We start from the raw sequence: 27,388 nt of genomic DNA, 5'->3' as shown, positions 1-27,388 counted from the left end.
AAGTGTGCCGGCTGTCAGCAGAGCCACGCCCCGGGACACGCCCACACCCGCCCAGCACAGTCCGGAGCGCAGACAAGAGTCCGTCCTGTGCGAGGGCGGAGGGCGCGGAGCTGCGGCGGCCGGGGGTCCCGCTAGTATGAGGCCGTGCTGCTGCCGGGGCCATAGAAAGGTCTCTTTGTACCTGTACAGACAATATCAGAGCATGCGACCCTGGAGGTAAAAAAAAAAAAAAAAGTATGGAAAGGAAAAAATGAGGGGAACATTACCGTCCCCCGAGGGCAGCGCTATCCACGGTGTGGCCCGGTCACCTCACAAACCCGCTGGCCCTTCGGTAGTGTGAGACGTGGCCACACAGTAGGGCTGCCCGTAGAAGGACCACCACTGTCCCATACTCGGCCATGCAAGTCTAGATGTATGTGTGTAAAAGTACAGTCATGGCCAAAATTTTTGAGAATGACACCAAAATTATATTTTCACATGATCTGCTGCCCTCTGGCTTTTATTAGTGTTTGTCTGATGTTTATATCACATACAGAAATATAATTGCAATCATATTATGAGTACCAATAGGTTATATTGACAGTTAGAATGAGTTAATGCAGCAAGTCAATATTTGCAGTGTTGACCCTTCTTCTTCAAGACCTCTGCAATTCTCCCTGGCATGCTCTCAATCAACTTCTGGACCAAATCCTGACTGATAGCAGTCCATTCTTGCATAATCAATGCTTGCATTTTTCCAGAATTTGTTGGTTTTTGTTTGTCCACACGTCTCTTGATGATTGACCACAAGTTCTCAATGGGATTAAGATCTGGGGAGTTTCCAGGCCATGGACCCAAAATCTCTATGTTTTGTTCCATGAGCCATTTAGTTATCACCTTTGCTTTATGGCAAGGTGCTCCATCATGCTGGAAAAGGCATTGTTGGGCGCCAAACTGCTCTTGGACGGTTGGGAGAAGTTGCTCTTGGAGGACATTCTGGTACCATTCTTTATTCATGGCTGTGTTTTTAGGCAAGACTGTGAGTGAGCCGATTCCCTTGGCTGAGAAGCAACCCCACACATGAATGGTTTCAGGATGCTTTACAGTTGGCATGAGACAAGACTGGTGGTAGCGCTCACCTCTTCTTCTCCGAATAAGCTGTTTTCCAGATGTCCCAAACAATCGAAAAGGGGATTCATCAGAGAAAATGACTTTGCCCCAGTCCTCAGCAGTCCACTCCCTGTACCTTTTGCAGAATATCAGTCGGTCCCTGATGTTTTTTCTGGAGAGAAGTGGCTTCTTTGCTGCCCTCCTTGAAACCAGGCCTTGCTCAAAGAGTCTCCGCCTCACAGTGCGTGCAGAAGCACTCACACCAGCCTGCTGCCATTCCTGAGCAAGCTCGGCACTGCTGGTAGTCCGATCCCGCAGCTGAAACAGTTTTAAGATACGGTCCTGGCGCTTGCTGGTCTTTCTTGGGCGCCCTGGAGCCTTTTTGACAACAATGGAAGCTCTCTCCTTGAAGTTCTTGTTGATGCGATAGATTGTTGACTGAGGTGCAATCTTTGTAGCTGCGATACTCTTCCCTGTTAGGCCATTTTTGTGCAGTGCAATGATGGCTGCACATGTTTCTTTAGAGATAACCATGTTTAACTGAAGAGAAACAATGATACCAAGCACCAGCCTCCTTTTAAAGTGCCCAGTGATGTCATTCTTACTTAATCATGACTGATTGATCGCCAGCCCTGTCCTCATCAACACCCACACCTGTGTTAATGGATCAATCACTAAAACGATGTTAGCTGCTCCTTTTAAGGCAGGACTACAATGATGTTGAAATGTGTTTTGGGGGTTAAAGTTCATTTTCTGGGCAAATATTGACTTTGCAAGTACAGTAATTGCTGTTAAGCTGATCACTCTGACATTCAGGAGTATATGCAAATTGCCATTAGAAAAAATGAAGCAGTAGACTTTGGAAAAATTAATATTTGTCTCATTCTCAAAATTTTTGTCCATGACTGTATATGTGTAAATACGGCTGCCTATGGTAAAGTAAGCAGACGGTGGAGACGTGTCCAGTCACTGTGTCCCTCCAGGCCTGCAGCCTCGTGAATTCCCCCGGAGCTGGCACGGTGCGCTGCACGGTCCGGCGGGATGCGACTCCTGGGCAGAAGCTGGCTAAGGGGCACAGTCTCAATCCATACAAGTGGATGTCGTCCTAGTAGTGGACAACTCCTTTAGAAGATAAGGGAGAGGGGTTAAAGGGTATATGCACACATTGCAGATTTTTTGGCGCAGATTCTGCAGAAACACCCTGCGTCTTACGTGCAGAATTCACCTGCGGATTCCAATTATGGAATAGGTGTATAACGCTGTGGATTACGCAGAAAGAATCGACAAGCTGCGGAAAATAAACCGCTGCATTTCCACGTGGAATTTTCCACAGCATGTGCACTGCAAATTGGGTTTTCCATAGGTTTACATGGTACTGTACACCACATGAAAAACTGCTGCGGATCGGCAGCCAAATCCACAACGTGTGCACATACCGAATAGCAGATAGACACCCAGCTAATGGGAAGTTGACAGCTCGACCCCCACCAATCCAGAAAATGGCGCGCTGAAAAGTCCAATCTGAATGGAGCAGACGACTGAGCACGACCACTACAATCACCTTCCTGGCTCCCACTGACCATGAATGAGCGCTGCACTTGGTGAATCAGTGGAACTCCCATTAGGAACGAATTGCGGTCCTCTACACCATTCAGATGTGGATCTTCAGAGCCCCATTCTTGAGACCTGTGAGGGTTCCAGATACTGGAGCCCCAGCAATCGGGGGCTCACAGGGATGATAAGTTGCTCTGCACTAAAAAATTACTTGAGCAAATAAAGATCATAAAAATTAGCATCAAGTAAAAAAAGGTCTTCAGTTCTTAGGCAGGTTTTACACGTCAGTGGCTCCGGTACGTGAGGTCACAGTTTCCTCACGTACCGTAGACACTGACTCACGTAGACACATTAAAAATCAATGTGTCTCTGCGCATGTCAGCATATTTTCACGGACCGTGTGTCCGTTTGTAAAACAATGAGACATGTCAGTGTTTGTGGGAACGCACGGACCCATTAAAGTCAATGGGTCCGTGTAAAACACGTACCGCACACAGATGCTGTCCGTGTGCAGTCCATGTGCTGTGCAGGAGACAGTGCTACAGTAAGCGCTGTCCCCCCACTTGTGGTGCTGAAGCCCCATTCATTTCTTCTCTCCAGCAGCGTTCACTGGAGCGAAGGAATGAAAAATTTTTTTTTTTAATTTTTTTGTTAAAATAAAGTTCCCAGTAATCTCCCCCCTCTCCCTCCCCCTGTGCGCCCGCCCGCTGGCATTAAAATACTTACCCAGCTCCCCCGATGCTTCCTCTCAGCGTCGCAGCTCTTCCTGTATGAGCGGTCACGTGGTGCCTCACATTAGTGATGAATATGCGGCTCCACCGCCCATAGGGGTAGAGCCGTATATTCATCACTGTAATAAGCGGCACCACGTGACCGCTTATACAGGAAGAGCTGCGACGCTGAGAGGAAGCATCGCGGGAGCTGGGTAAGTATTTTAATGCCAGCGGGCGGGCGCACAGGGGGGAGGGGGGAGATTACTGGGAACTTTATTTTAACAAAAAAAAAAAGATTTTTCATTCCTTCGCTCCAGCGAACGCTGCTGGGAAGAATGAATGAATTCTGGATTCAGCACCCAAAGCAGGGGACAGCGCTTAACTCTAGCGCTGTCTCCTGCACGGTGCGTGTGGTACCCAGTCGGCACATGGCTGCCGCACGTGTGCCACACTGATGTGCCACATGAGCACACGGACACGGATAACTCTGGTACCGGAATTATCTGGACGTGTGGGACAGGCCATTACAGCAGCAGCCAGAGCCAAGCTCCAATTGATGCTGTTAACTATTTAAATACCACTATCACCCACCAACTTCAGCGTTTAAAATGAGATTAAATGAGACAGTTGTCATGTTGGCTCTTGCCACTTGCCATTGGCTTCCCACAGTACAATCATGAGGCACAAATAGGTTAACATGGCAGACGGGCCTGCTGAAGACCCCGGTCACGGCCACCTTGGCACTCCTGTAAAGCTCCAACAGGCTCAAGTCCCGTAAGTTTGGAGAAAAAAAAAAAAAAGTAAAACTTGAAATCAATCCAACCTTTCCCCTCATTCAATAGTAATGAAATAAAAAACAAACGAAAAAAAAAAAAAACACTTGACATCGCCACGTCTAATTCTGATCAAAATATAACAGACTAATACAGTATGGGTATGTGCACACGTTGCTGATTTTGCTGTGGATCCACAGTAGATTGGCCGCTGCGGATTTGCAGAAGTTTTCCATGAGTTTACAGTACCATGTAAACCTATGGAAAACAAAATCCGCAGTGCACATGCTGTGGAAAAAAAAACGCGGAAACGTAGCATTTATTCCGCAGCATCTCAATTCTTTGTGCGGATTCTGCAGCGGATTACACCTGCTCCATAATAGGAATCCGCAAAAAAAAAAAAAAATCGCAGTAATTCCGCAGTGCAGAATCAGTCCAGAAAAATCCGCACCACTTTCTGTAACGTGGGTACGTGGCCTAAAAGCTGTAGCGAGAAAAAAAAAAAATCCATTCACCATAATTGCAGTTTATCAAGCACCACTCTTCCCTAAATCAAACGCTATCATGTCGTCTGTACCCCAAACTGGTATCAATAAAACAGTCGGCTCACCCCAGAAAGAATAAGCTCTCACAGCTCAACAAAAAATAAAAAAACAGTAATTAGACCTACTGGTAATTGTATTTCCAGGAATCCATCCTGACAGCACACTGGAGGACGTCCTTCTTATCCTTGATGGGACAGGAACACGAGAGGTTAAAAGGACCCTCCCCCTACCACCCTTCAGTGCTTTTCCAAAGTAACACATCTGGATGGATGCAAAAACACAGGTTTATTCCAACAACATAATCACATGAGTATAAAGATCATACATTAGGGAGGGAACTAATAGTGCTGTCAGGATGGATTCCTGGAAATACAATTACCAGTAGGTCTAATTACTGTTTTCCAGTTCACCACCTGACAGCACACTGGAGAAATACCAAAGGAGAATGGTATTTAGGGTGGGACTACTGCTTGAAGTACCTTCCTACCAAAAGCCAACTGAGGCGATACTACATCTAACTTGTAGTGCTTCGAAAAGGTACTAAGGCTAGACCATGATGCAGCTCTGCACATCTGATCTGCTGTCGCCCCCCCGTTCTCTGCCCATGACGTGGCCATGGCTCTAGATGAATGGGCTTTGATGCTGACCGGGGAATTTTGCCCGCTAGCTCTATAGGCTAAGTTGATCGTGGATTTTATCCACCGTGCGATAGTCGCTTTAGACGCTTTCCTACCTTTATTTGGACCCCTGAACTGGACAAACAAATTGTTGTCCTGTCTCCAGGGTCTGGATATTTCAAGGTACCTGAGCGCCGAGTCCCTTACGTCTAAGTTATGATAAAATCTTTCTTTCTGATTTTTAGGGGACTGGCAAAATGATGGCAAGACAATTTCCTGATTCATATTGGAATCTGACACAACTTTAGGGAGAAACGCCGGATCGAGTCTGAATACTAGTTTATCCTCGAATATCTGCAAGTATGGATTCTGCACCGACAGGGCCTGTAGTTCCCCCAATCTTTTTGCCGACGTGATTGCAACTAAAAATGCGGTTTTGAGAGAGAGTTTATCTACTTCTATATCCCCCGATACATCCCACGCCGGTTTACATAGGAAATTCAGAACCAAGTTCAGATCCCACGGCGGGACAGAACGTCTAATCAGTGGTTTTAGTCTCTGGACGGCTTTAGAGAAACGGCTAATCCAGGGACGAGCAGAAAGGGAAGAGTCAAAGAATACACTTAGGGCCGCTATCTGGACCCTCAATGTGCTTGGTCTAAGACCTTTTTGAAACCCTGACTGCAAAAAATCAAGAATTTTGGGGATATTTGGGTGGTCAGTATCAACTGTCGTCTCTCCGCAAAACCCACAGAATCTCTTCCATATTTTCAAATAAATAGCCGATGTTACCGGCTTCCTGCTCGCTTGAAGGGTAGAGATGACATCATCCGAGAGTCCTTTTGCTCTCAAGACCTTCCGTTCAGGATCCAGGCCGCCAGCTGAAGTGCTCCTGGATTCTGGTGTAGAACTGGTCCTTGTAGAAGAAGATCCTCTCTCTCCGGCAACAGGAGGGGTTCTTCTACTGATAGTTTTCTCAACAATGGGAACCAACTGCGTTTCGGCCAGTGAGGAGCTATGAGAATGACCTTGGCCTCGTCCTCGCAGATTTTCCTGAGTGTCCTCGGAATCATCGCTAGAGGAGGAAATGCATACAGGAGACCGTGATTCCAGGGTTGTGAGAAGGCATCGATCGCGGCTGGACTCTCCCAGGGGTTTAGGGAGTAGAAAGTCCTGAGCTTTGCGTTTCCCTTTGAAGCGAATAGGTCCACCGTCGGCATTCCCCAATGATGACACAGGTCTTTGAACACCTCGTTGTTCAGTTCCCACTCCGTGGGGGATACGCTTTTCCTGCTGAGGAAATCTGCCAACTGGTTCTTGGAGCCCTCCAGGTGAATTGCCGTGATTGACAGAACCGACCTTTCTGCCCACTTGAATATCCATTCCGCCAGGTCTTGCAATGCCGGATGTCTTGGACCCCCTAGATGTCACAGGAATGCTACCGTTGTCGTGTTGTCTGAAAAGACCTTCACATGTTTGTTCTGTAGCAGATGTTGTGCTGCCGTCAGGACCTCCCAAACCGCTTGTAGTTCCCTGTGGTTTGATGACTGGTTGCTGTCTGCCTCTTTCCAGCTACCTTGAAAATATCTTCCCAGTACATGACCTCCCCAACCGAGCTGACTGGCGTCTGTTGTAACTGAAACGCTTGGTGTTTGAAGCCATGGTACCCCCAGTCGGAGGTTCCTGGGAAGAGTCCACCAACCCAGAGATCTTTTGATCTGCGGAGTAAGGTTCAGAGTTCGGTTCAGCGAGTTTTGTCTTCTGTTCCAGCTTCTCAGGACTCCCCTCTGAAGCTGTCGAGAATGAAACTGGCTCCATCTTACACAGGGAATACACGCCGTCATCAGACCTAGTATCTTCATCCCGTCTCTGATCGTATTCCGACCTCGGGAAAAGTGACGGATCTTCTGTATTATGCCCTCCAGCCTGTCCTCCGGAAGGAAGGACATTCTTGTTTGTGAATCGAGCATGACTCCCAAGAATTTTATTTTGGGTTTTGGGATTAGGTCTGATTTTTGCCAATTTACAATCCATCCTACATTTTCTAGAGTTGAGATGAGGGACCGACAGTTGATCCCGAGTTGGACTTCTGAGTCTGCTGCTATTAGGAAGTCGTCCAAATAGGGGACCACCATTATATCCTGATTCCTCAGGAAAGCAACTACTTCTACCATAAGTTTTGTAAAAACTCTGGGAGCGGAGGTCAGGCCGAAGGGGAGACAGCGGAATTGGAAATGGAAGATCTTTCCTTCCAAGACTACCGCGAACCGCAGGAACCTCTGATGGTTTAGATAGATGGGAACATGGTAATATGCACTCTTTAAATCTAGAGTGCACATGACCATGCCTTTTCCCAACAGGGGAATGGTGGACCGAATCGACTCCATCTTGAACCTTTTGTAAATGACCCAATTGTTCAGATGTTTTAAATTTATAATGGTTCTCGATTCTCCCGATGGTTTTGTTACCGAGAAGAGATTGGAGTAATGACCCCTGCCTTCTTCCTGAGGGGGTACTGGGACAATGGCCGCCATTTTTAAAAGGTCCTGAATATCTGACCACATGGGGGATGACAGTTTTAGATGGGAGCTGGATACCAGGAATCTTTCGGGAGGAAGAGATGTGAATTCTATTTTGTATCCCTGGGATACTATCTGTAAGACCCATGGACTTGACGTGATCTCCCTCCAACCTTCCAGAAAACCTGTCAGACGACCCCCTACTCTGATGGCGTCATTTTCTGCGGTAACTGGAACCCTGTCCAGAGTAGCTTGTTTCTTTATTTTTAGGCCTGTTATCCCCCCCTTTTTGGTAGCTCCATCTACCCTGCTTTCCCTTACCCCTATAATCGGGTTTTTGATTATAGCGGGGCCTCCGAAAGGGCTGGAATTTTTTAGGTTTCTCTTCCGGAAAACCTTTCTTAACATCTGCAGCTTTCTCTAAAATATCGTCGAGGACTGGTCCGAAGACCTTGCCCCCGGAAAAGGGTATAGCACACAATTGATTCTTAGAATGCATGTCCCCTGACCAGCTCTTAAGCCAGATGGCTCTACGGGCTGCATTCGATAGCGACTGGCCCCTAGCTGCGAACCTAACCGATTCTGCAGATGCATCTGCCAAGAAGGTAGTTGCTAGCTTTAGCAAGGGTAGGGATTTTAGAATATTATCTCTGGACGTTTTAGCTATTAATTGATCTTTAAGATCATCTAGCCAAAGGTCCATGGAGCGGGCTACTGATGTCGCTGCAATATTAGCCCCAATAATTGCCGAGGAACTTTCCCAGGCCCTTTTTAGAAGGCCATCTGCTTTTCTGTCCATGGGTTCTTTCAAGTTGGACGAATCTTCAAAACGGAATCTCCGTCCTTTTGGAGACTTCAGCCAAGGGTATGTCAATTTTTGGTACATCAACCCACTCCTTGACTTCCTCTGGGTTAAACGGCAAGCGGAGTCTGAAGTCCTTAGGAATAGTCAGTCTCTTCTCGGCTTCCTCCCATTCCTCCAGAATCATAGATCTGATATGGGAGTTAACAGGGAACACTTTGGATGTCTGTGAGCGCAAGCCTCCAAACATTTCGTCCTGAATGGAGCAAGATGGCTGCGGCTCCTCCACCTGCATGGTGTGCCGCACTGCTTCCAACAGCTCTCCAGTGTCCGCAGCAGAGAACAGATATCTTCTCCCTTTCTCCGGGGGATCTCTACTCATCTTCCTCCTCTACCTCCGACCCACAGGATGATGAGTCTATGGAAGAGTACTCGACCCTTGGTCTTTTCCTCGGCCTCTCCGAAGGTGAGGGTGAGACTTGAGGGAGTACCAGACTTGAGACTGAAGCCTGAACTTCCTCCCTTATCATGGCTCTCATATTAGACATAAGAGACGCCTGCTCCTCTCCTATGACTTTGCAGGTGCATGCTTCACATAGGGGTTTCTGCCAGGAATCCTTTAGCTTAACCGCACAGATAGGACACTTCTTATTCCTACTGGGTTTCTTTACCGATTTCTCAGATAGGGAGGCTGCCTATGGAGATTATATATATATATATATATATATATATATATATAATCAAACACTAGCGTTTTTTTTTTTTTTTTTTATGGCCTCTACTTACTAGTGCTGCTGACTCCTGACCCTCTGCTCTAGCTGCGTCCTCCATGATGCTCTAGAGATCACTACTGCCCCTGCACATACCTTTTTATTCTGTTCCTCACTCAAAAAATGACGCTCCAGCGTTCTCCACCACTCTTTCCTCTGCACTTCCTGTAGCAGAGACGCCGTCCGTCCCCCTAAGCCGCAAACCGGAAGTGACATGCGGCCGGAAAGAGAGGAAGGTGCGGCGTTGAACTGGTTCCCCCAGTGGCCGCATGGAGACGCCGACGCCAGCAGAGGCCGCCGCTGAGCCTGCACACACCAGGGGACGGACGGAGGGATCGAGAGCCCCCGCCAGGAGGAAGCGATCCCCAACCCAGGAGCAGCGCTACACTGGTAGGCTGAGGGACCCTTCGGGCGGGTGTCAGCCAACGGGAGTCACAGGAGGGAAGGGTGAGGCTGAGCCCCCCCGATCCACATCCCCCCCGCACAGAACGGCAGATCCTCTCGTCCGTTCCTATCCCTGATGGGACAGGAAAAACACTGAAGGGTGGTAGGGGGAGGGTCCTTTTAACCTCTCGTGTTCCTGTCCCATCAAGGATAAGAAGGACGTCCTCCAGTATGCTGTCAGGTGGTGAACTGGAAATAAACCTTACCAGTCTTACAAAAATGGCAAGAAAATCCCCTCAAATGTCATTTTTAAAGGGAACCTGTCACCCCGTTTTTTGAGATATAAATACTGTTAAATAGGGCCTGCGCTGTGTGTTACTATAGTGTATGTAGTGTACCCCGATTCCCCACCTATGCTGAGAAATACATTACCAAAGTCGCTGTTTTCGCCTGTCAATCAGGCTGGTCAGGTCGGGTGGGCGTGGTGACATCGCTCTTTCCTTCCCCAGCTTTCCGTTGGTGGCGTAGTGGTGTGCGCATGTTCAGAGTTCCGAATCCCCTGCGCACACGTGAAGCAAAAGCGCGCGTTCTGCGCTATTGCCCCTGTCATCGGTGGGGGCGGCCATCTTCCTGGGGCCGCGCGTGCGCAGATGGAGTGCTCTGCTGCACGGGGCTTCAGGAAAATGGCCGCGGGATGCCGCGCGTGCGCATTAGAGATCGCGGCGGCCATTTTCCCAAAGCCGAGATGCAAACTCGGCTTTGGGAAAATGGCCGCCGCGATCTCTAATGCGCACGCGCGGCATCCCGCGGCCATTTTCCTGAAGCCCCGTGCAGCAGAGCACTCCATCTGCGCACGCGCGGCCCCAGGAAGATGGCCGCCCCCACCGATGACAGGGGCAATAGCGCAGAACGCGCGCTTTTGCTTCACGTGCGCGCAGGGGATTCGGAACTGCGACATGCGCACACCACTACGCCACCAACGGAAAGCTGGGGAAGAAAAGAGCGATGTCACCACGCCCACCCGACCTGACCAGCCTGATTGACAGGCGAAAACGGCGACTTTGGTAATGTATTTCTCAGCATAGGTGGGGAATCGGGGTACACTACATACACTATAGTAACACACAGCGCAGGCCCTATTTAACAGTATTTATATCTCAAAAAACGGGGTGACAGGTTCCCTTTAATGCTAGCAAACTTCAGAATTTTTTTTTTTACTAGTTAAATGCACACACACACACAAAAAAATATATTGCTCAGTCTAAGGGCTCTTTTACATTTACAAGAAACACGTCCGTGTCTCGCATGTGAAAACCCAGCTCTGGCGCCGGCACTTGGGAGCGGAGCGTGCGGCTCCATGTGTTGCTATGCAGCCGCACGCTCCGCTCCCAAGTGCCGGCGCCAGAGCTGGGTTTTCACATGCGAGACATGGACGTGTTTCTCGCAAATGGAAAAGAGCCCTTAGACTGCCGTCATACTAGCAGTATTTGGTCAGTATTTTACATCAGTATTTGTAGCCAAAACCAGGAGTGGGTGATAAATACAGAAGTGGTGCATGTGTTTCTATTATACTTTTCCTCTATTTGTTCCTCTCCTGGTTTTGGCTTACAAATACTGATGTAAAATACTGACCAAATACTGCTAGTGTGACAGCAGCCTTAAAAGGAAGCTCAAAAAAGTGGGTAAGTCACTATATTGACTATCCTCATCAGGGCAACACTGAGAACAGCTGATTGTTGAGGGTGCCAGGGGGCACATCACCACCGGACGTTGACATTGATAACCCATTAATGCATGATCGTCGGGGGTCAGACACCCGACACTCCCACCGATGAGCAGAAACAGTCATCGTGCTTAATGCAGAGTAATACAGTCTGCACAGGAATCATTATCATTATTACAATAGTTAGTGCAACTATTACTGTATGATATCACATATCACCATCATACATCTGCACATTGTTGCGTTTGTGTAATCAACTTTAAGAAGTTAGAGAGTAATCCACATCTAAAGTCAAAGCTGCATATTAAATGCGAGTCACAGCACATACAAAACTTTGTTGTGGATCCATGTCATTACGCATTTTAGGGGCAGTCAATGGGCCAGATTCATCATCTGTGGTCTTAAATCACATTTTGTTTTTTTGTCTTTTTGCCATTTGTTGACTATAGCTCAAATTCTACAAAATGGCACACATTTCATGAATTCTGCAATGCCTGAAAAATGCCCTTTTTGAGAGAATATACGGTATATTTTCATGTTCCGTTAAAATGTTCAAACAAATGGACTTTTTCAAGTGGAAAACCATAATAGATGAAGGTGATTAGAAGCAATACAGGTCCATTAAACCAAATTGCGAGGACCATAGATGGTTTTGGAGGGATACCGTATATACTAGAGTATAAGCCGACCCGAGTATAAGCCGACCCCCCTAATTTTGCCACAAAAAACTGGGAAAACTTATTGACTCGAGTATAAGCCTAGGGTGGAAAATGGAGCAGCTACCGGTTAATGTAAAAAATAAAAATAGATACCAATAAAAGTAATATTAATTGAGACATCAGTAGGTTAAGTGTTTTTGAATATCCATATTGAATCAGGAGCCCCATATAATGCTCCATACAGTTCATTATTGCCCCCTAGATGCTCCATATAAAGCTGTGCCCCATATACAATGCTCTGCACCGTTCATTATTGTCCCATAGCTGTGCCATATAGTGCTCTGAACCGTTCATTATTGCCCCATAGCTGTGCCATATAGTGCTCTGCACCGTTCATTATTGCCCCATAGCTGTGCCATATAGTGCTCTGCACCGTTCATTATTGCCCCATAGCTGTGCCATATAGTGCTCTGCACCGTTCAGTATTGCCCCATTGATGTACCATAGAAAGCTCTGCCATTGCTGCTGCAATAAAAAAAACAAAACACATACTCACCTTTCTTGCAGCTCCCGGCGTCTCGTCCCGTCGTCTCTCCGCACTGACTGATCAGGCAGAGGGCGCCGCGCACACTATATGCGTCATTGCGCCCTCTAACCTGCACAGTCAGAGCGGAGAGACGCCGGGAAGATGGAGCGGCGCCCGGCATGTGGAACGTGGATAGGTAAATATGACATACTTACCTGCTCCAGGCGTCCCGCTCCTTCCCCCGGACAGCTGGACTTCGGTGCCGCAGCCTCTTCCTCTATCAGCGGTCACCGTTACCGCTGATTAGAGAAATGAATATGCGGCTCCACCCCTATGGGAGTGGAGTCCATATTCATTTCTCTAATGAACGGTCCCACGTGACCGCTGAAGAGGGGAAGAGCTGCAGCACCCAAAGACTGTGGGATGGCAGGGGGAGCGCCAGGATCGCCAGGACTAGGTAAGTATGCCTCAGCGCCCTCTCCCCCTCACCCGCCGACCCTGCCCCCAAAATTTGGGCTGAAAATCTCGGCTTATACTCGAGTATATACGGTACATACAAATATTTCCAAATTGGGGAGAACCCCAAAACAAATCCCTATTAAACCATAAATTTTTTTTTTAAATTAGTTTATTAATTTCAGAATAAAACAAACCTTACACAGATTGTAATTATCTGTATCCTATGGTATAACTGACAAATGCAGAGATATATCCTATCCAAAATTTACAGGGGTAATACACTGTGCATGTTAAATCACTAGTACCTTATAAAATACCTATTATTAACTTTAACTACTTTAACCATCTATAGTAAGTCGCCAAAAGGAAAATCATACGTAAATCCTGCTCTGCAAACGATGTCCCCAAAACCACCCATCCGCCTCCCTGCACACACATCTAGCCAGTGTAGATTATATAGCATGATAAGAGAAGTTCCATCTACCTCAGATCTTTTCAAATTTACCTGGGCATCCTCTATTTTGGTATAGTGTTTTTTCATACGGGATAATCGAATTCACCAAATCCATCCAAGCCCTGAGAGTCGGGGGGGAACCACCCATCCACCTTAATGCCAACACCTTCCGTGCCATGAAGAGTGTCTCTCGAAGGAAGATCCCAGTATAGTGATCCCAAGTTTCCGCATCCCATACCCCAAATAAACAGGTCAATGGCTCAAGTGGGACAGGAATCGACAATAAAGATGTTAGTAGTGTCGTCACTGCTTTCCAGTAATGTAGAACTACCGGGCACCTCCAAATCATGTGAATAAAATCTGCATCATGTGTACGACACCGTAAACAATCTGACGAGAGGAGGCCACCCATTTTGAAAAGTCGTGTCGGGGTCAAATAAGTCTGGTATATAATATATAACTGGGTCATCTTATTGTTTACTGAAGGAGAAACTTTAGTTGGAGATTCCAAAATTTCCTCCCATTCCTCTCCCAGTACTTCGGGAAGAAGTTCCTCCCATTTCCCTTTGATAGAATTGATGGTGGACCCATCTCCGACAGATAATAGATATGTATACAAAGATTAAACCATAAACTTTAACTTTTATTCTGAATACAATTAAAATATTGAGGGTGCAAAGGAAATATTAAAAGATTAACATAATCGATAGGCAGATTAGGGACAATCCTTTGGGCCAGTCTCACACGTCCAGATAATTCCGGTACCGGAATTATCCAGGTCTGTGTGTCCGTGAGCTCACGTAGGCCATCCGTGTGGCACACGTGCGGCAGCCGTGTGCCGACTGGGTACCACACGGAGCGTGCAGGAGACAGCGCTAGAGATTAGCGCTGTCCCCTGCATCTGGTGCTGAGGCCGCCATTCATATCTTCTCTCCAGCAGCGTTCCCTGGAGAGAAGATATGAAAAATCCTTTTTTTTCTTTTAGTGTTTAAAATAAAGACCCCTGTCCCCACCCCCCTCCCACCCCCTGTGCGCCTGCCCGCTGTTAATAAAATACTCACCCGACTCCCTCGAAGTGTCCTCTCTGCGCCGCACCTTCTCCTGTATGAGAGGTCACGTGGTGCCGCCCATTACAGTAATGAATATGCGGCTCCACCCCTATGGGAGGTGGAGCCGCATATTCATAACTAATCGGCGGCACCACGTGACCGCTCATACAGGAGAAGCTGGCGCTGAGAGGAAGCTGCGAGGGAGCCGGGTAAGTATTTTAGTAACAGCGGGCGGGCGCAGGGATCTTTTTTTAAACACGAAAAAAAAAAGGATTTTTCATATCTTCTCTTCAGGAAACGCTGCTGGGGAGAAGATATGAATGGCGGCTTCAGCACCACATGGGGGGACAGCGCTTACTGTAGCGCTGTCTCCTGCACGGCACACGGACAGCGTCCGTGTGCGGTATGTGTTTTACACGGACCCATTGTCTTTAATGGGTCTGTGTAATCAGTGCGCTCCCACGAACACTGACATGTCTCCGTGTTTTGCACACGGACACACGGTCAGTGAAAACACGCTGACATGTGCAGAGACACATTGATTTGAATGTGTCTACGTGAGTCAGTGTCTCCGGTACGTGAGGAAACTGTCACCACACGTACCGGAGCCACTGACGTGTGAAACCGGCCTTATATAGGTTTAGAAGTACGGATAGGATGACACCCCAGGGTGTCAGCACTTATTGTCTGAATAGGGTAAACAATATGAAAGCACTTGTGCCCCCAACATGTTTCACCGCATGTGTGGCGTCATCAGGGGATGGGACAATGGCGTGAAACACTAATACAGGTCCACAGCTCAGTACGCTGTGCTCTCAATTTTTTACAACCCCTTTAACCCCTTAGCGACCGCCGATACGCCTTTTAACGGCGGCCGCTAAGGGTACTTAAACCACAGCGCCGTTAATTAACGGCGCTGTGGAAAAAGTAAATAGCGCCCCCCAGAGTCGGATTATCTCCGGGGTCTCGGCTGCCGGGGGTAGCCGAGACCCCAGAGAACATGATTCGGGGTTTTTTTTACCCACCCAGCTTTTGCGATCGCCGGTAATTAACCGTTTACCGGCGATCGCAAAAAAAAAAAAAAACGCAATTTCTTTTTAATTTCTCTGTCCTTCGATGTGATCGCACATCAGAGGACAGAGAAAAGGGGAGAAAAGGGGTCCCAGATAGCCCCCCCGATACTCACCTGTCTCCCCCGATGCTCCTCGTACCTCCCGGTGGGCGCCGCCATCTTCAAAATGGCGGGCGCATGCGCAGTGCGCCCGCCGGCCGGCCCCGAGAGAATCTTTGGGGTCTCTGCTACCGGGGGTAGCCGAGACCCCAAAGAGCATGATCGGGGTCGGTTTTACAGACCCCTGTTTTGCGATCGCCGGTAATTAACTGTTTACCGGCGACCGCAAAAAAAAAAAAAGCTAAGTGTAATTCTCTGTCCTCGCACATCAGAGGACAGAGAAATAGGGGGATTCGGGGACCCTGTCATACTTACCAGTGTCCCTGGGTCCTCCTGCTGCTCCCCCTGGCCGCCGGCGTCTTCTGGGGAAAAGAAAATGGCGGGCGCCCGCCATCTGTCTCCATCTGCCGGCCGGCAGGAGAAGAGCAGTTAGGGCTAAAATTAGGGTTAGGGTTAGGGCTAGGGTTAGGGTTAAATTTAGGGTTAGGGTTGGGGCTAAATTTAGGGTTAGGGTTGGTGCTCAATTTAGAGTTAGGGTTGGCGCTAAATTTAGGGTTAGGCTTCTTTCACACTTACGTCGGTACGGGGCCGTCGCAATGCATCGGCCCGACATACCGACGCACGTTGTGAAAATTGTGCACAACGTGGGCAGCGGATGTAGTTTTTCAACGCATCCGCTGCCCAATCTATGTCCTGGGGAGGAGGGGGCGGAGTTACGGCCATGCATGTGCGGTCAGAAATGGCGGATGCGACGTACAAAAAAACGTTACATTGAACGTTTTTTTGTGCTGACTGTCCGCCAAAACACTGATCCAGTGCACGACGTGTGGCCATCAGTCACGATCCGTCGGCAATACAAGTCTATGGGCAAAAAACGCATCCTGCGGGCACATTTGCAGGATCCGTTTCTTGTCCAAAACGACGGATTGCGACAGATGCCAAACGAGGCAAGTGTGAAAGTAGCCTTAGGGTTAGGGTTGGGGCTAAAGTTAGGGCTAGGGTTGGGGCTAAAGGTAGGGTTAGAGTTGGGATTAGGGTTGGCATTAGGGTTAGGGTTGGCATTAGGGTTACGCTTGGGATTAGGGTTAAGGTTAGGGTTGTGATTAGGGGTGTATTGGGGTTAGGGTTAGGTTTGAGGTTAGGGTTGAGAATAGGATTAGGTGTGTGTTGGATTTAGGGTTTTCATTAGGGTTAGGGTTGACATTAGGGTTGTTTTGGGGTAAGGGTTGTGATTATGGTTAGGGTTAGTGATTAGGATTATGGATCAGGTTGGGATTAGGGTTAGGGGTGTGTTGGGGTTAGGGTTGGAGCTAGAATTGGGGGGTTTCCACTGTTTAGGTACATCAGGGGGTCTCCAAACACGACAGCCAATTTTGCGCTCAAAAAAGTCAAATGGTGCTCCCTCCCTTCTGAGCTCTGCCGTGCGCCCAAACAGTGGGTTACCCCCACATATGGGGCATCAGCATACTCAGGATAAATTGGACAACAACTTCTGTGGTCCAATTTCTCTTGTTACCCTTGTGAAAATAAAAACTTGGGGGCTACAAAATCCTTTTTGTGGAAAAATATATACCGTATATACTCGAGTATAAGCCGAGATTTTCAGCCCAAAATTTTGGGCTGAAAGTGCCCCTCTCGGCTTATACTCGAGTCAAGGTGGGTGGCAGGGTCGGCGGGTGAGGGGGTGAGGGCGCTGAGGCATACTTACCTAGTCCCAGCGATCCTCGCGCTGTCCCTGCCGTCCCACGGGCTTCTGTGCTGCAGCTTCTTCCCCTCTTCAGCAGTCACGTGGGACCGCTCATTACAGAAATGAATAAGCGGCTCCACCTCCCATAGGGGTGGAGCCGCCTATTCATTCCTCTAATCAGCGGTGCCGGTGACCGCTGATAGAGAAAGAAGCTGCGGCAGCGAAGACCAGGCAGAGGGACAGCGCGAGGATCGCCAGGACTAGGTAAGTATAGCATATTCACCTGTCCTCGTTCCAGCCGCCGAGCGTCGCTCCATCTTCCCGGCGTCTGCGCTCTGACTGTTCAGGCAGAGGGCGCGATGACGCATATAGTGTGCGCGGCGCCCTCTGCCTGATCAGTCAGAGCAGAGACGCCGGGAAGATGGAGGCGCCGGAACGAGACGCCGGGAGCTGCAATCAAGGGAGGTGAGTATGTGTTTTTTTTTTTTATTGCAGCAGCAGCAGCGGCGGCGGCAGAGATTTATGTGGAGCATCTATGGGGCACAGTGAACGGTGCAGAGCACCGTATATGGGCACAGCTATGGGGCACAATGAACGGTGCAGAGCACCGTATATGGCACAGCTATGGGGCACAATGAACGGTGCAGAGCACCGTATATAGCACATCTATGGGGCACAGTGAACGGTGCAGAGCACCGTATATGGCACATCTATGGGGCACAGTGAACGGTGCAGGGCACCGTATATGGCACATCTATGGGGCACAGTGAACGGTGCAGGGCACCGTATATGGCACATCTATGGGGCACAGTGAACGGTGCAGAGCACCGTATATGGCACATCTATGGGGCACAGTGAACGGTGCAGAGCACCGTATATGGCACATCTATGGGGCACAGTGAACGGTGCAGAGCACCGTATATGGCACATCTATGGGGCACAGTGAACGGTGCAGGGCACCGTATATGGCACATCTATGGGGCACAATGAACGGTGCAGAGCACCGTATATGGCACATCTATGGGGCACAGTGAACGTTGCAGAGCACCGTATATGGCACATCTATGGGGCACAGTGAACGGTGCAGAGCACCGTATATGGCACATCTATGGGGCACAGTGAACGGTGCAGAGCACCGTATATGGCACATCTATGGGGCACAATGAACGGTGCAGAGCACCGTATATGGCACAGCTATGGGGAAATATGAACGGTGCAGAGCACTGTATGGCACAGCTATGGGGAAATAATGATCTATTTTTATTTTTGAAATTCACCGGTAAATGCTGCATTTCCACCCTAGGCTTATACTCGAGTCAATAAGTTTTCCCAGTTTTTTGTGGCAAAATTAGGGGGTCGGCTTATACTCAGGTCGGCTTATACTCGAGTATATACGGAATATTTTTTTTTTATGACTCTGCATTCTAAACTTCTGTGAAGCACTTGGGCATTCAAAGTTCTCACCACACATCTAGATAAGTTCCTTGGGGGGTCTAGTTTCCAAAATGGGGTCACTTGTGGGGGGTTACTACAGTTTAGGTACATCTGGGGCTCTGCAATCGCAACATAATGCCCACAGACCATTCTATCAAAGTCTGCATTCCAAAAAGGCGCTCCTTCCCTTCCGAGCTCTGCCGTGCGCCCAAACAGTGGTTTACCCCCACATATGGGGTACCAGCATACTCAAGAGAAATTGGACCCCAAAAGTTGTTGTCCAATTTGTCCTGTTACCCTTGTGAAAATAAAAACTTGGGGGCTAAAAAATCTTTTTTGTGGAAAAAAAAAATATTTTTTATTTTCACGACTCTGCATTCTAAACTTCTGTGAAGCACTTGGGCATTCAAAGTTCTCACCACACATCTAGATAAGTTCCTTGGGGGGGGTCTAGTTTCCAAAATGGGGTCACTTGTGGGGGATTTCTACTGTTTAGGCACATCAGGGGCTCTCCAAACGCGACATGGTGTCCAATCTCAATTCCAGCCAATTCTACATTGAAAAAGTAAAACGGCGCTCCTTCACTTCCAAGCTCTGCGGTGTAAACAAAAGCGATTTTTTATTTTCACGGCTCTACGTTATAAACTTCTGTGAAGCACTTGGGGGTTCAAAGTGCTCACCACACATCTAGATAAGTTCCTTAAGGGGTCTAGTTTCCAAAATGGTGACACTTGTGGGGAGTTTCCACTGTTTAGGCACATCAGGGGTTCTCTAAACGTGACATGGCGTCCGATCTCAATTCCAGCCAATTCTGCATTGAAAAAGTCAAACGGCGCTCCTTCACTTCTAAGTTCTGCGGTGCGCCCAAAAAGTGGTTTACCCCCACATATGGGGTATTGGCGTATTCAGGAGAAATTGCATAACAAAATTTATGGTTACATTTCTGTTTTTACACTTGTGAAAATAAAAAAAAATGGATCTGAATTAAGATGTTTGCAAAAAAAGTTAAATGTTCATTTTTTCCTTCCACATTGTTTCAGTTCCTGTGAAGCACGTCAAGGGTTAATAAACTTCTTGAATGTGGTTTTGAGAACCTTGAGGGGTGTAGTTTTTAGAATGGTGTCACACTTCATTATTTTCTATCATATAGACCCCTCAAAATGACTTCAAATGTGATGTGGTCCCTAAAAAAAAAAAAAATGGTGTTGTAAAAATGAGAAATTCCTGGTCAACTTTTAACCCTTATAACTCCCTAACAAAAAAAAAAATTTGTTTCCAAAATTGTGCTGATGTAAAGTAGACATGTGGGAAATGTTATTTATTAACTATTTTTCGTGACATCTCTCTCTGATTTAAGAGCATAAAAATACAAAGTTTGAAAATTGCAAAATTTTAAAAATTTTCGCCATATTTCCGTTTTTTTCATAAATAATCGCAAGTAATATCGAAGAAATGTTACCACTAACATGAAGTACAATATGTCATGAAAAAACAATCTCAGAATCAGCGGGATCCGTTGAAGCGTTCCAGAGTTATAACCTCATAAAGTGACAGTGGTCAGAATTGCAAAAATTGGCTCGGTCATTTAGTACCAAATTGGCTCTGTCACTAAGGGGTTAAGCTTAATCATTCTGCAGTTACTTTATGCTATTTACATACTTACAAATGTGTTCTGGTCTGATAAATAAAGTTTGACATTAAGCCAAACATACCTTTTGGAGTTATGGACAAAAAGTTGAAACAACAACAACAAAAAAAAAAAAAACCCATATCAACAGTGCAGCATTATGCCTTTAACCCTTTAGTGACAGAGCCAATTTGGTACTTAATGACCAGGCCAATTTTTGCAATTCTGACCACTGTCACTTTATGAGGTTATAACTCTGGAACGCTTCAACGGATCCCGCTGATTCTGAGATTGTTTTTTCGTGACATATTGTACTTCATGTTAGTGGTAACATTTCTTCGATATTACTTGCGATTATTTATGAAAAAAACGGAAATATGGCGAAAATTTTTAATATTTTGCAATTTTCAAACTTTGTATTTTTATGCCCTTAACCCCTTTCTGACATCGGACGTACTATCCCGTCCATGTGGGGTGGGCCCCTATGACCATGGACGGGATAGTACGTCCAGCGCGATCGGCGGCGCTCACGGGGGGAGCGCCGCCGATCGCGGCCGGGTGTCAGCTGCCTATCGCAGCTGACATCCGGCACTATGTGCCAGGAGCGGTCACGGACCGCCCCCGGCACATTAACCCCTGGCACACCGCGATCAAAGATGATCGCGATGTGCCGGCGGTGCAGGGAAGCACCGCGCAGGGAGGGGGCTCCCTGCGGGCTTCCCTGAGCCCCCCGCAGCAACGCGATGTGATCGCGTTGCTGCGAGGGTCTCACCTCCCTCCGTCCCTGCTCGAGCCCCGGATCCAAGATGGCCGCGGATCCGGGTCCTGCAGGGAGGGAGGTGGCTTCACAGAGCCTGCTCAGAGCAGACACTGAAGGCTGCAGCACTGTAAGTCAGATCAGTGATCTGACAGAGTGCTGTGCAAACTGTCAGATCACTGATCTGTGATATCCCCCCCTGGGACAAAGTAAAAAAAAAAATTTTCAAATGTGTAAAAAAAAATATTCCAAAATAATGAAAAAAAAAAAAAATATTATTCCCATAAATACATTTCTTTATCTAAATAAAAAAAACAATAAAAGTACACATATTTAGTATCGCCGCGTCCGTAACGGCCCGACCTATAAAACTGGCCCACTAGTTAACCCCTTCAGTAAACACCGTAAGAAAAAGAAAAAAAAACGAGGCAAAAAACAACGCTTTATTATCATACCGCCGAACAAAAAGTGGAATAACACGCGATCCAAAAGACAGATATAAATAACCATGGTACCGCTGAAAGCGTCATATTGTCCCGCAAAAAACGAGCCGCCATACAGCATCATCAGCAAAAAAATAAAAAAGTTATAGTCCTGAGAATAAAGCGATGCCAAAATAATTATTTTTTCTATAAAAGTTTTTATCGTATAAAAGCGCCAAAACATAAAAAAATGATATAAATGAGGTGTCGCTGTAATCGTACTGACCCGAAGAATAAAACTGCTTTATCAATTTTACCAAACGCGGAACGGTATAAACGCCTCCCCCAAAAGAAATTCATGAATAGCTGGTTTTTGGTCATTCTGCCTCACAAAAATCGGAATAAAAAGCGATCAAAAAACGTCACGTGCCCGAAAATGTTACCAATAAAAACGTCAACTCGTCCCGCAAAAAACAAGACCTCACATGACTCTGTGGACCAAAATATTAAAAAATTATAGCTCTCAAAATGTGGTAACGCAAAAAATATTTTTTGCAATAAAAAGCGTCTTTCAGTGTGTGACGGCTGCCAATCATAAAAATCCGCTAAAAAACTCGCTATAAAAGTAAATCAAACCCCCCTTCATCACCCCCTTAGTTAGGGAAAAATTAAAAAAATGTATTTATTTCCATTTTCCCATTAGGGCTAGGGTTAGAGTTAGGGCTAGGGTTAGGGCTACGGCTAGGGTTAGGGCTAGTGTTAGGGCTAGTGTTAGGGCTAGGGCTACAGTTTGGGTTGGGGCTAAAGTTACAGTTAGGGTTTAGATTACATTTACGGTTGGGAATAGGGTTGGGATTAGGGTTAGGGGTGTGTCTGGGTTAGAGGTGTGGTTAGGGTTACTGTTGGGATTAGGGTTAGGGATGTGTTTGGATTAGGGTTTCAGTTATAATTGTGGGGTTTCCACTGTTTAGGCACATCAGGGGCTCTCCAAACGCGACATGGCGTCCGATCTCAATTCCAGCCAATTCTGCGTTGAAAAAGTAAAACAGTGCTTCTTCCCTTCCGAGCTCTCCCGTGTGCCCAAACAGGGGTTTACCCCAACATATGGGGTATCAGCGTACTCAGGACAAATAGGACAACAACTTTTGGGGTCCAATTTCTCCTGTTACCCTTGGGAAAATACAAAAATCGGGGCTAAAACATATTTTTTGTGGGAAAAAAAAAGATTTTTTATTTTCACGGCTCTGCGTTATAAACTGTAGTGAAACACTTGGGGGTTCAAAGTTCTCACAACACATCTAGATTAGTTCCCTGGGGGGTCTAGTTTCCAATATGGGGTCACTTGTGGGGGGTTTCTACTGTTCAGGTACATTAGGGGTTCTGCAAACGCAATGTGACGTCTGCAGACCATTCCATCTAAGTCTGCATTCCAAATGGCGCTCCTTCCCTTCCGAGCTCTCCCATCCGCCCAAACAGTGGTTTACCCCCACATATGGGGTATCAGCGTACTCAGGACAAATTGTACAACAACTTTTGGGGTCCAATTTCTTCTCTTACCCTTGGGAAAATAAAAAATTGGGGGCGAAAAGATAATTTTTGTGAAAAAATATGATTTTTTATTTTTACGGTTCTACATTATAAACTTCTGTGAAGCACTTGGTGGGTCAAAGTGCTCACCACACCTCTAGATAAGTTCCTTAGGGGGTCTACTTTCCAAAATGGTGTCACTTGTGGGGGGTTTCAATGTTTAGCCACATCAGGGGCTCTCCAAACGAAACATGGCGTCCCATCTCAATTCCAGTCAATTTTGCATTGAAAAGTCAAATGGCACTCCTTCGCTTCCGAGCTCTGCCATGCGCCCAAACAGTGGTTTACCCCCACATGTGGGGTATTGGCATACTCAGGACAAATTGTACAACAATGTTTGGGGTCCATTTTCTCCTGTTACCCTTGGTAAAATAAAACAAATTGGAGCTGAATTAAATTTTTTGTGAAAAAAAGTTAAATGTTCATTTTTATTTAAACATTCAAAAAATTCCTGTGAAGCACCAGAAGGGTTAATAAACTTCTTGAATATGGTTTTTAGCACCTTGAGGGGTGTAGTTTTTAGAATGGTGTCACACTTGGGTATTTTCTATCATATAGACCCCTCAAAATGACTTCAAATGAGATGTGGTCCCTAAAATAAAATGGTGTTGTAGAAATGAGAAATTGCTGGTCAACTTTTAACCCTTATAACTCCCTAACAAAAAAAAAATTTTGGTTCCAAAATTGTGCTGATGTAAAGTAGACATGTGGGAAATGTTACTTATTAAGTATTTTGTGTGACATATCTCTGTGATTTAATTGCATAAAAATTCAAAGTTGGAAAATTGCGAAATTTTCATAATTTTCGCCAAATTTCCGCTTTTTTCACAAATAAACGCAGGTACTATCAAAGAATTTTTACCATTGTCATGAAGTACAATATGTCACGAGAAAACAATGTCAGAATCACCAGGATCCATTGAAGCGTTCCAGAATTATAACCTCATAAAGGGATAGTGGTCAGAATTGTAAAAATTGGCCCGGTCATTAACGTGCAAACCACCCTTGGGGGTAAAGGGGTTAAATCAGAGAGATATGTCATGAAAAATAGTTAATAAATAACATTTCCCACATGTCTACTTTACATCAGCACAATTTTGGAAACAAAATTTTTTTTTGTTAGGGAGTTATAAGGGTTAAAAGTTGACCAGCAATTTCTCATTTTTACAACACCAAATGTGATGTTGTCCCTAAAAAAAAAAATGAAGTCATTTTGAGGGGTCTATATAATAGAAAATAATGAAGTGTGACACCATTCTAAAAACTACACCCCTCAAGGTTCTCAAAACCACATTCAAGAAGTTTATTAACCCTTTACGTGCTTCACAGGAACTGAAACAATGTGGAAGGAAAAAATGAACATTTAACTTTTTTTGCAAACATCTTAATTCAGAACCATTTTTTTTATTTTCACAAGTGTAAAAACAGAAATGTAACCATAAATTTTGTTATGCAATTTCTCCTGAATACGCCAATACCTCATATGTGGGAGAAAATTAGGAGAAATTGCACAACAACTTTTGTGGTCTAATTTCTCCTGTTACCCTTGTGAAAATAAGAATTTGTGGGCGAAAAGATCATTTTTGTGTAAACAAAAGCGATTTTTTATTTTCACGGCTCTACGTTATAAACTTCTGTGAAGCACTTGGGGGTTCAAAGTGCTCACGACACATCTAGATAAGTTCCTTAAGGGGTCTAGTTTCCAAAATGGTGTCACTTGAGGGGTTTCCACTGTTTAGGCACATCAGGGGCTCTCTAAACGTGACATGGCGTCCGATCTCAATTCCAGCCAATTCTACATTGAAAAAGTCAAACGGCACTCTTTCTCTTCCAAGCTCTGCGGTGCGCCCAAACAGTGGTTTACCCCCACATATTGGGTATCGACTTACTCAGGAGAAATTGCACAACAACTTTAGTGGTCTGAGTACGTCGATACCCAATATGTGGGGGTAAACCACTGTTTGGGCGCACCGCAGAGCTTGGAAGAGAAAGAGTGCCGTTTTACTTTTTCAATGTAGAATTGGCTGGAATTGAGATCGGACGCCATGTCGCGTTTGGAGAGCCCCTGAATTGCCTAAACAGTAGAAATCCCCCACAAGTGACCCCATTTTGGAAACTAGACCCCCCATGGAACTTATCTAGATGTGTGGTGAGAACCTTGAATGCCCAAGTGCTTCACAGAAGTTTATAATGCAGAGTCGTGAAAATAAAAAATATTTTTTTTTCCCACAAAAAATATTTTTTAGCCCCCAAGTTTTTATTTTCACAAGGGTAACAAGAGAAATTGGACCCCAAAAGTTGTTGTCCAATTTGTCCTGAGTATGCTGGTACCCCATATGTGGGGGTAAACCACTGTTTGGGCGCACGGCAGAGCTCAGAAGGAAGGAGCGCCGTTTTGGAATGCAGACTTTGATAGAATGGTCTGCGGGTATTATGTTGCGTTTGCAGAGCCCCTGATGTACCTAACCAGTAGAAACCCTCCACAAGTGACCCCATTTTGGAAACTAGACCCCCCATGGAACTTATCTAGATGTGTGGTGAGAACCTTGAATGCCCAAGTGCTTCACAGAAGTTTAGAATGCAGAGTCGTGAAAATAAAAAATATATTTTTTTTCCACAAAAAAGATATTGTAGCCCCCAAGTTTTTATTTTCACAAGGGTAACAGGAGAAATTGGACTGCAATAGTTGTCCAATTTATCCCGAGTACGCTAATGCCCCATATGTGGGGGTAACCCACTGTTTGGGCGCACGGCAGAGCTCAGAAGGGAGGGAGCACCATTTGACTTTGAGCGCAAAATTGGCTGTCGTGTTTGGAGACCCCCTGATGTACCTAAACAGTGGAAACCCCAATTCTAGCTCCAAACCTAACCCCAACACACCCCTAACCCTAATCCCAACCTGATCCATAATCCTAATCACTAACCCTAACCATAGTCACAACCCTTACCCCAAAACAACCCTAATGTCAACCCTAACCATAACCCTAATCAAAACCCTAAATCCAACACACCCCTAATCCTAATCTCAACCCTAATCCCAAACCTAACCCTAATCCCAAGCGTAACCCTAATGCCAACCCTAACCCTAATACCAACCCTAATCCAAACCCTAACCCTAATCCCAACTCTAACCCTAACTTTAGCCCCAACCCTAGCCCTAACTTTAGCCCCAACCCTAACCCTAAGGCTACTTTCACACTTGCGTCGTTTGGCATTCCGTTGCAATCCGTCGTTTTGGACAAGAAACGGATCCTGCAAATGTGCCCGCAGGATGCGTTTTTTGCCCATAGACTTGTATTGCCGACGGATCGTGACGGATGGCCACACGTCGCGTCCGTCGTGCACTGGATCAGTTGTGTTTTGGCGGACCGTCGGCACAAAAAAACGTTCAATGAAACGTTTTTTTTGTACGTCGCATCCGCCATTTCTGACCGCGCATGCGTGGCCGTAACTCCGCCCCCTCCTCCCCAGGACATAGATTTTCACCGCATCCGCTGCCCAAACTACAGCTGCTGCCCACGTTGTGCACAATTTTCACAACGTGCGTCGGTATGTCGGGCCGACTCATTGCGACGGCCCCGTACCGACGTAAGTGTGAAAGAAGCCTAACCCTAAATTTAGCCCCAACCCTAACCCTAAATTTAGCCCCAACCCTAGCCCTAACCCTACCCCTACTTTTAGCCCCAACTGCTGTTCTCCTGCCGGCCGGCAGATGGAGACAGATGGCGGGCGCACTGCGCATGCGCCCGCCATTTTCTTCTGCCGGCAGCCAGGAGGAGCAGCAAGAGGATCCAGGGACACAGGTGAGTATTGTAGGGTCCCCGAATCCCCCTATTTCTCTGTCCTCTGATGTGCGATCACATCAGAGGACAGAGAATTACACTTTACTTTTTTTTTTTTTTTTTTTTGCGGTCGCCGGTAAACAGTTAATTACCGGCGATCGCAAAACAGGGGTCGGTAAAACCGACCCCGATCATGCTCTTTGGGGTCTCGGCTACCCCCGGCAGCCGAGACCCCAAAGATTCACGCGGGGCCGGCCGGCGGGCGCACTGCGCATGCGCCCGCCA

General features: G+C 46.6%; 1 protein-coding gene across 6 annotated transcripts in view; it reads right to left on the bottom strand.

Moving 5' to 3' along the window:
• TRIM13 (tripartite motif containing 13) overlaps window positions 1–27,388 on the bottom strand; it is a 341,054-nt gene that overhangs the window by 107,944 nt on the left and 205,722 nt on the right. The window lies entirely within an intron of this gene.

The sequence above is a fragment of the Ranitomeya imitator genome, chromosome 3, assembly GCF_032444005.1.
Source record: "Ranitomeya imitator isolate aRanImi1 chromosome 3, aRanImi1.pri, whole genome shotgun sequence".
Taxonomy (NCBI): Eukaryota; Metazoa; Chordata; class Amphibia; order Anura; family Dendrobatidae; genus Ranitomeya; species Ranitomeya imitator.
Note: the sequence above shows the minus strand (reverse complement) of the source record. Positions and strands in the feature narration are given on the sequence as shown.